Genomic DNA, 10,725 nt, shown 5'->3' with positions numbered 1-10,725 from the left:
TGTGTGTGTGTGTGTGTGTGTGTGTGTGTGTGTGTGTGTGGTGTATATATATGGGCTTGTGGGGTGTGTGTGTGAGTGTATGTGAGTGCATGTATAGGCTTGAGATTAGCATCAATTGTCTTTCTCAGTCACTCTCTACCTTATATATTAAGGCACGGTCTCTTACTGAACTTGGTGCCCCATTCCCTATCTCTGACTCCCAGATGTGGGATTCTGCTTTTTATATAGGTTCTGGGGTATGAACTCTAGTCTTCACAGTTGTACAGCCAGCTCTTACCAGCTGAGCTCTCTTCCCAGGTCAAACTACTACTACTACTACTACTACTACTACTACTACTTTGCCACTTTTTATCTATTAAAAGTGGGATAGTGTTTATTTTCAGTTTTCACAAATTGTTTATTTATGGATTGAATGGCTGGTTGGTTGAAAGTGTCTTGCTGTGTAGCCTAGGCAGATGTGAGACCCACAGTCATCTCCCAAGTACTGGAATTATAAACATGAACCATTATATATTCCTTATTTATGAATACACCTTTTTTATTCATTTGTTTTTGATAAAACATTGTAGAACTGTCTAAAGAAAGGTATCAAAAATCAAGAAATAAATTTATTAGTCTTGAGTCAAAGAACATCAAATTTCCCAATTGTACTGGAATTGTATTATATATATATATATATGTGTGTGTGTGTGTGTGTGTGTGTGTGTGTGTGTGTGTGTAATTGTCAGTTTGTTGCTATAGACAGAAATGATCTTAACTGTTGATGCCAAGGTTCAATACAGTTAAATAATATTTTATTTTTTTGCTTCTCTTAGTTTTCACAATTATCACAATAAATGTATCTGTACTATATGTCAGGTAATAATCTAGTAAATTCTTAGCATATCCAGAATACTTGAAAAAAAATTAAGTGACCTTTTTAATGTATCTAATACTTAAAAATTCAAGCACTGTGAGAAGCACCATTCTTCCCATCCAGTTCCCATCCAGTTCCTTTCTTGGTTGCCTGAGCTTTTGCTGATGTGTTATTTACCTTTGTTTTAAGAATTGTTCTTCATTCTACTTGAAAACACATATTTAGGGATAGTGTGAAGAAAAGAAAAGTCAATGTGGAAAACGATGACCAATTGAAACAAAAGCTGTTTTATTCCAAGTTAATGTGCTTTTTCAAGTCCTTGTGTAGCTTCAGGGATTGGGGCAGCAAGACAGATATGTAGGGACACATGAACAGAAAAGCTGTGTTCAAGTTAGACTCTCTGAAGTTCATTCAGCATGCTTTTTATAGACAGTTGAACAGTGAGTTGTGTTATTGCATACAGCTGAATTGAGGAAGCAGAGCTTATGGTATACAGGTGGATCAAGGAGGCATGTTTAGCTAATCTCAGGAGCTATCTCTGTAGGGTAACAGCTTTGGGGGTCATAAAAAATCAGCGGGGAGCAGGAGGAAGCTATGGTAAACTTTTTTTGCATACATTATAAATATCTGCACGTGGACCAGAGAAAGGATTTGCCGTCCCTTGCTGAGGTTTGGTCTGTTGCTATACACTGTGATGCTAAATACTGACCCCCAAGATCTAGTTGCCTCAGGGATGAGGAAATCCTCATGTACACCAAATGTTGCTATGTAATCTTGTTCCTTAATCTAAAACTACTGGTTAAATAAAGATACCTATAGCCTATAGCTGGGCAGAAGAGTAGGTAGGGCTTTGGTTCCTGGGGCTTGGTTTCTGAGGCAGAGACAAAGAGGAGAGAGGTGAAGAGATAAGACGACACTATGGGTTATAGGACTGTGAGAACTGGCCATGGAGACTGGCCAATCAGAGCAAGAGCAGCCCAGATGGAACATGACAAGTCATATCTTGGATTTATTGACAGGAAAAGAGACAAACTAGCTTAGAGTGTTTGATATCTGCTCAGCTGTAGTACTGTTAAGGCTTATTATAAATATAAAGGTTTTGGGTCTTTTTTTCTGGGAACTAAATGATCTAAGGTGGGGTAGAAACCCCCAATTAATTTTTACTACAACAACCCCTCTGAACTTACCCAGGGAAGGCTTTGCCACTAGCAAGGCATTGGAATCTGTGGTAGTCTGAAAGAAAATGGCCTCCATAGGCCCATAGTGGGTGGAACTATTGGGTGTGGTCTTGTTGGGGGAAGTGGTCACTTGGGGTGGGACTTTGAGGTTTCAAATGGTTAAGCCATTCCTAGTGTGACAGTCACTTTCTGCTGCCTGCTGATCCAGGTGTAGAACTCTTCAGTTACGTCTCCAGCACCATGTCTGTCTGCATGCCACCATGCTTTCTGCCATGATGATAATTGCTAAACTTCTGAACTGTAAGCCAGACTCCATCAAATGTTTTCCTTTATAATAGTTAATGTGGTCATGATGTCTCTTCAGAGCAATAGAAACTCTTAACTAAGACAGAATTTGGTACCAGAGACTGAGGTATTGGTAATAGGCCTGCAAGACCATACTTTTGTTTGAGGAATGTGGACTTTGGATTAGAAAAGCAGTTGAATGCTTTAAGTGGGACTTAATGGCCCATCCTATTAGGAACGTGAAAGACAGTGGTGCTGAGGATGATATGAACTGTAGGGGCCTGGCTCAAGTTGTTTCAGAGGAGAAGAATGTTATTATGTGGCTAAAGTGAAGTGTTTGGATTATTTGCATTGCAGAGAAAATTTCAAAATACCCAGTATATACTCTGTCATGTGGTTATTAGTGTTCACTCATATGAAGATCTATAATGAAAAAGGAACAAACTAAGCAAGAAAAAATACAAACTGTACAATTCAAAGAGGAAAGGGGCACCAGGAAGCAGAATGGAGATAAATGGTTCAATGTAATAAAGGTAGTGGTGACTTCAGGGCAAGATCCTACCAAACAAAGCTTTCAACTTGTGAAAAGGAATTAAAGGTCAGAGCCAGGTGTGGTAGTGCATATCTTTGCACATCACTACAGAGGCAGAGGTAGGCAGATCTCTTAGTTCAAGGCCAACCTGGCTTGCAGAGTGAGTTCCAGGATAGGCAAGCTTAGGCAGTGAAGGTAACTATGGAAAACAGTAAGCTAATGAAGACATAATTGAATGAGGGGGGCCATGTTCCAGCCCTAGCAAGCAGAACTTGGCAGCTTCAGCCACATGGTTCTAGCTTTAGAGTCAAGGATAGAAGAAAGGGATCATGTAATCTCTCTCAGAGCCTAAGGAGAGCCACAGAGCCAGGCATGTGTCAGGGGTGTGTCCCTGCATGGAAGCTTAGAGAGGCTATTGGGTGAAGCTGTGAAGGTGAAGCTTTGATTGCCTTGGAGACCCCAAAATGTTGGAGATGGCTAGCATCATGTGATATGTGCTGAGGAGAATTGCTAACAGGGAGTGGGAACAGCCCAAGAGAAGGAAGTATGCTGCAGTTAAGAAAGCTGACAGGAGTTGGAGATCTGAAGAATATCAGATATGGAGATGTAGAGTTTGGAGCTTGCCCAGGTGGCATTGATCTTGCTTTGATCCAGTATTTTCTCACTATTCTCCCTTTCTACCCTTTTGGAATTGCATTGTATTTCCTGTTTCATTATATGTTGGAAATATGTAATCTGCTTTTCATTTTGATTTTATAGGGGATTATAGTTAAGAGATTGCATGAATGTCAGAAGAGATTTTGAACTTTGGACTTTTAAACAGTGGTGAGCTGGTTAAAGACCATAGGACTTTTGAAGTTGGACTTAATGCATTCCTGCATTATGATATGGCTACAAGCCTATTGTGGCCAGGGAGTGGAATGTGGTGGTTTAAAAGCCATCTTAGGGAATGACACTCTTAGGAGGTGTGGCCTTGTTGGAGGAAGTGGTCACTGTGAGGAGGCTTTGAAGTCTCAGATGCTCAAGCCATACCTAGGATGGCAGTCATTTCATAATGTCTGCTAATCTAGATGTAGAACTCTCAGCTACCTCTCCGACACCGTGTCTGCCTGCCTGCTTCCTACCATAATAATAATGGACTAAACCTTTGAATGAATGCCAGCCCCAATGAAATGTTTTCCTTTATAATAGTTGACGTGGTCATGGTCTCTTCACAGCAGTAAAACCCTAAGACTGGGTCCTTGATATGTCTGTGTCCATTCAGCAATATTCATTCAGAATTTCCTCATTCCCCACAGTGCTTGGTCATTATTGAATTGTCATCTATGTATAAGTAGAGAGAGTATTAGGAGAGACATGCCATCATCTTCAGATCTTGTTTTATAAATTTCTTTTACCCCAAACTTTTTTCATTGTATTGGGGGCATTGTGTGATTTGTAGTAATCATTTTTATAATTATTTTAATTGTCTTTTTTAAGTTTATAAATGGGAGCCAGACATGGTGATAATATACTTATAATTTTAACCTTCAGGAATCAGGTTAGAAATATATAAAGTTTGAGGCCATACTGGGCCATGTAGGCTCTACAAAAGAAAGAAAAAAATGAAGAATTTATTAAACTAGACACTGGATACATTATAAGCAATATAAGAGTGAAGGATAGGTTCAGACTTTACCATCATGATTTTAACTATAAATTTCATTGTAATAGAATTTCTTCTGGCTTTAACACATCAGTCAGCATGTTAGTGAACACAGTATATGTGTTAAGCATTGTAGGGGATATTAATATGTGAAATAGGACCCTCTATGGGTTTACATTTCCAGAGAGATATACTATAGTCTGTTATACTCCAAAGGTTGTGCCATGGGAATTCCAAAATTTTAAATTATAAGCCAAGAGTACAGGGAGAATTCCTTTAAGAGACAGTTAAACTGTTTATTTTGAATTGGTATGCTGAACTGAATTGATAAATTTAATGTTTTGAGATAAGAACAGTAAAAAGTATAGAATCTGTAATATGCTTGGTGTTGTCTAAAATAAGTGATGAAGTCTCCAGTTGGTATTTTATGAAGGAAAAGAACAGAAATGAGGTGAGGTAGGAAATCAGGTTATAAAGAATCTTAGTTTATGAAATGAAAGTTTAAAAGTTTGTATACCTTACCCCCTGCTTTTTTTCTTGAAAAGAGATGACTTACTAAAGGATGTTGGGTGACTTATTATTAATTTGGTCCTATGAACTTTTGCCCACACAGCCAGTTGTTTTTATTCTTACTATTTCTATTGCACTTTTAATCCACTAGATGTCGTTATGAAACCAGACAATGAAATTGTTGAAGCATTAACTCCTTTACTTTATCAAGAACTGATTAAATGATGGCAAACACAATTTAGTTTCTGAATGTTAGTGAACGTTTCAGTTTTTGTTTCTTTAAGCTGTAGAAAAATAGAATACTGGGGTTGGGGTTTTAAGGTTTTTGTTTCCTAACATTTTGTTTTATTATTTAATATGATTGGGTATTTTGCCTGTATGTATATGTGTGTGCATTGTGTGTGTACAATACCTGCAGAGGCCAGAAGAAGGCATTGGAACCCCTGGAACTAGGGTTATAGAGGGTTGTGAGCTATTGTGGATGCTCAGACTTGAACTAGTGCCCTCTGGAAGAGTAGTCAGTGCTCCTAACTGCTGAATTGTCTCTCCAGCCTCTGGCATTGATTGGATTTAGTTTAGTTTAGTTCCGTTCGATTCAGTTTGTTTGTTTGTTTGTTTGTTTTTTCAAGACAGGGCTTCTCTTTGTAACAGCTCTGGCTGTCAAAGACATCTGCCTGCCTCTGCCTGCCTCTGCCTGCCTCTACCTGCCTCTGCCTGCCTCTGCCTTGGGAGTGCCACCATGCCTGGCCAGCATTGGGTTTTAAAGCTTATCTGATGCTTAAATATTTAAGGACAAAATGATTTGGCATCTGGACTACACGTGATAATATAAGCATCAGCTATTGTCTTAATTATCTTGCTGTTGCCTTGATAAAATACCTTGACAAAAGCAACATAAGAGAGAAAAGGCTTATTTATTTTGGCTTATAGGTCAGAGCAGTAGTCCTGGAAGGCATGGTGGCAGGAGGAGGAGGCTGGCTGTTTTCATATGCCTGCACTCAAAAAGCAAAGTCTGTAGGAAATGCAGCTATGCTAAAACCTCAAGGCTCACCCCAGTGACCTACTTCCTCCAACAAAGCTCCATCTTTTAAAGGTTTCAAAACCTCCTTCCTCAACCTAGGGATCAAATATTCAAACATGAGCTTATGTGAGACATTTGACATTCAAACCACAGGATGCAGAGGGTTATTGGGAAGGCAGGTTTGTCTAGGAGTTAATGCTAAATCTGGGTAATATGCTTGAATTTTATTAACTTAATTACACTTCCCTTAAATGGAAGGAAGGGAGGGAGGGAGGGAGTTCATAGGTTAAGGCTGCTCATCCAGAGGACTCAGGTTCAATTCCCAGCATTCACATGGCAGCTCACACCTGTCTGTAATTCCAGTTCCAGAAAATCTGATGCTCTCTTCTGCCCTCTGCAGGCACTGAACACACATGGCTAACAGCCATACCTGCAGGTACAATGCCCACACATGTAAAACTAAAATGAATAAATCTTTAAAAAAAACAACCCCAAAACAAAAGCAAAACCCCACTCAAGTGTATGAAATAAATAAAAAATAACATTTTTTTAAAAAGATGAAATAAAAAACATTTTTAGGGGCCAGTGGCTCAGTGTAGAAAGGCACTCACTGCCATGCCTAGTGATCTGAGTTCAATCTCAAGGACCCACATAGTGAAAGGAGAAAACCAATTTCTGCAGACGATCTTCTGGCCTCTGTATTTCGACTGTGATTTGGTAGGGACACTTGTCTCAACAGGTAAAGTTGCTTGGCACCAGCCCGATGACCTGCGTTTGATATCTGGGACCCATATGTTGGAAGGAGAGAACCAACTCTCACAAGTTGTCCTCAGTCCTTCAAGCATTGGCTCATATGCACACACTAAAAAAACCCAATAATAAATTAACTGTAGTAAAACTTTAAAAAAATGTGTTTGGCTAGTTTTTCTCTTTGTCTTACTATCCAACCTCCTTCTAATACTTGATATCCCCTACCTGTTGAATGACCAAATGTAATTAGGAACAGAAACTAAGGAACCAGAGCTACAGAGCAGGAAGAAGTTCCAAGTAGCCACAGTACCTTTTGTTAGTACAGATATTTATCCTTATGGATTTGGATGTTGTGGTTTCATTCTTGGTTGTCTCATTTAACTGAATTTTCATTCTTACCATATAACACATTTATCTTTAGACCGTGCAGTTTAGCACTGTTTCTTTTCAGACTATCATGGTTTGTTGTAGTTTTCTGTTTCTCACTGAAGATTTTGCTATCTTGGTTTTTTAAAATAACTTTTTAGGTAGTATATAATTAATATACTAGATTAATTTCATTATGAGATTTTTATGTATATTGTTATATTTTGCTCTTAATTGCTATCTTCTACTGTATCCTTCTTCCTTTTGCTAGCCTGCCTCTCTTTTTCTCTCTCCCCACGTTTGCTCTCTCTAAAACCTAGATTCTTTAGAAGTGAAAATGTGGTATTTTGTTTCTTTCCTTATTATCCCCTTGTTCTTCTCTCCTTTTTAGACCTCCTCTTCTTTCTTAATCCCCTTTCCTTTCATATTGTTTGTATGTATGTGGTGCTCACGTGCACATGTGCATGCACAGATTTTGTGTGTACATAGATTTTGTATATAAGAGAAAATGTGATAATGCGTTTGAGTCTTGTTTCATTTAGCATGGTGATCTCCAGTTCCAGCCATGTGCAAATGACATTTCATTCCTTTTTATGGATTCCTTTTTATACAATTCCAATGTATAAAATCTAACAATCTATCATGTATTTTCTTCATTCATTGATAAATGCTTAGGCAGGCCTTCTATCTTGGCTACGGTAAATAGTGTGCAGTAATAAAATGGCTGTGTCACTCTTTGTGACATACTGACTTGGGTTCTTTTGGGTGTATTCACAGAAATGCTATTGCTGGATCACTGTTAGTTCTATTTTTAGTTTTTGAGATACTTCCAACTGATATTTCCATAGTGGCTGCAGTTTATGTTCTACCAATAATATAATGGCCCTTCCCTCTTATATCTTGGCCAGCATTCTGAGTGAGTTTAGATGGAATCTCAGAACAGTTTTTCTTTTTTTAATATGCATTTTCATGATACCTAAGACTTTCGATCATTTGAAAAAATACTTCCTGCCATTTGTATTTTTTCTTTTGAGAACTGTCTGAAGTTTATTTGTCCTTTTATTTATTTACACAAGATTCCCCTCTTGTAGGGTGTAACCTTTTCAGTTCTTTATAGATTCCAGGTAGCAATCCTCTGCCAGGTGAGTAGCCAGTAATGGTTTTCTCTCGTTCTGCAAGGAACAGCAGTCTGCTGATGGCTTCTTGTGCTATATAGAAGTTTTTTAATATCATGTAATCCCATTTGTCAATTGATTCTTAGAAATATTTTCTGTGCTATTGGACTGCTTTTTTGTTTGTTTGTTTGTTTGTTTGTTTTTCGAGACAGGGTTTCTCTGTATAGCCCTGGCTGTCCTGAAACTCACTTTGTAGACCAGGCTGGCCTTGAACTCAGAAATCCGCCTGCCTCTGCCTCNCAAGTGCTGGGATTAAAGGTGTGCACCACCATGCCCGGCTCTTGGACTGCTTTTAAAAAGTTCTTAAAAACCTTGAAGTGTTTCCTGTGATTTCTTCTAACACACACATTTCAGATCTCATATAAAGATCTTATATTTGATCCAATTTATTTATTTATTTATTTCAATGCAGGAATGTCATGGATTTAGTTTCATTCTTTTACATCCTATGTTGTCTCTATTCCCTCAGTATGCCACCAGATTTCTATTGTTTATCTTTCCTGGAAATAATTGTTTTTGTAGTTAGTTAAGATTTATTTTTTATTTATTTGGTTATGTATGTCTATTGTGGGTTCAAGGAGGCTAGAAAAGGACATCAGATCCTCTGGAGCCAGAGTTAAAGGCAATTGTGAGCCAGCCACCTGATGTGAGTGCTCAGAACTAAACTCAGATCCTATGAAAGAGAAAACATCACGCTTAGTCATTTAGCCATCTCTCTAGCCCTTTAGATACTTAAATGATGTGAAATCTTTTTTAAATTATCTGTAAGGTACTATCTCATTTTATATCTGTGCTAAGATACCATGCTCAAGGCAACTTACAGAAGTCATTTGTTGGGGTTTATAGTTTCAGAGGTAAGTCCATGACCATCATGGTGGGGAGCATGGCAGCAAGCAAGCAGGCATGGTGCTGAAGCAGTAGGGAGTCAGGGAGAAGAGGTAGAGAGGAGAGTTCTAACTAGGAATGGTTCAGGCTTTCTAATCCTCAAAGTCCACCCCAAATGGCATGCCTCCTTCAAGAAGACCACACCTCCTAACCCTTCTCAAACAATTCCATCAACTTGGCACCAAGCATTCAAATATATTTGCCTGTGGGGACCATTTTCATTCAACTACCACAGGTACCATTCAGGTAATTCAGGCCAACCCAAGCAAGAGAAGAGTTTGCATCAAGAATATACATAGTTGGGCTGGTGAGATGGCTCAGTGGGTAAGAGCACCCGACTGTTCTTCCAAAGGTGCAGAGTTCAAATCCCAGCAACCACATGGTGGCTCATAACCATCCGTAACAAGATCTGACACCCTCTTCTGGAGTGTCTAAGACAGCTACAGTGTACTTACATATAATAAATAAATAAATCTTAAAAAAAAAAAGAATATACATAGTTGGTCCTGAAGAGATTGCACATTGGTCCTACATAGTCAGTATCAAGTTTACTACATGAGACCTTACGTCAAACTTACTCCCCTACAAAAAAAATAATAATCAGTATAATTTGCAAATGTACTGCATTATATTCAAATAAGTACAACTTTGGGTAGCTATTATGGTATTGCACATATCTTAAATTAATAATGAGTTCCATAGCAACAAAGTAGGGAAGCATTTTATAAATATCAATCCCTATCTGTGTCCTACATAGTACTATTAGTTTTAGTTCAGTTACATATAAATTCTTGTCTTTCCAATGGGCAGAATTATATGAACAAATTAAAAGGGCTAAAAAATATATTAAGTATTATTAAATTTTACCCTGTATACTTGCTGACTGTTTTAAATTTGTTTTGTAATATAATAATACTGGTCTAGATTTTGACATTAAATTAAATCAACATTTGTTTATATACTATAATTTTTATTTCATCAGGCAAAAGTCTTTTTGCTAGTGAGTAAAATTGTTTTTGAGCATGATAGACTTCTGTTGTTACATGTAAAATACACTGTAACAAGACCTGTATTACTTGATATTCAGCTATTTAGCCACTGTTTCGAGGAGCTAAGGCTGGGGAGGAGGCTGTCAACCTTTTAGTAGAGCTTGTGAAATACCTGTTTTCCCCAGAAGGCGCTAGAAATGGCCCTTTATCGCAAAGAGGATGCTGTCTTTTAAGAGTAGGTGTGAGTGAATGTTTGTTGACTGATGATTCTATTGGATGGAAGAAAACCTAGGCTTGTATTCTCTAGGATATGCTTAAGGTCTGAAATGAAATAGTATGTGTGTAGGTGTGTACACAAAGAAAAGAATAAGGTGTATGTAATATCCGTATTTTAAAAACGGAAATATTCTGCCCATTTCACCCTCCTCAAAAGTAACTATTTCTTTTTCTTTATTATTATTATTTTCTTTATTTACATTTCAAATGCTATCCCGAAAGTTCCCTATCTCCCCTTCCCCCCCCCCCCCCCCCCA

The 10,725-nt window shown here is 38.1% G+C and overlaps 1 protein-coding gene across 1 annotated transcript in view; it reads left to right on the top strand.

The window, feature by feature from the left end:
- The window catches only part of Ccdc15 (coiled-coil domain containing 15), a 66,109-nt gene that overhangs the window by 7,550 nt on the left and 47,834 nt on the right, over nt 1-10,725 (top strand). The window lies entirely within an intron of this gene.

Source organism: Mus pahari, chromosome 10 (assembly GCF_900095145.1).
Source record: "Mus pahari chromosome 10, PAHARI_EIJ_v1.1, whole genome shotgun sequence".
Lineage (NCBI taxonomy): Eukaryota > Metazoa > Chordata > Mammalia > Rodentia > Muridae > Mus > Mus pahari.
The sequence above is the reverse complement of the archived record's forward strand: the minus strand, read 5'-3'. Positions and strand labels throughout refer to the sequence as shown.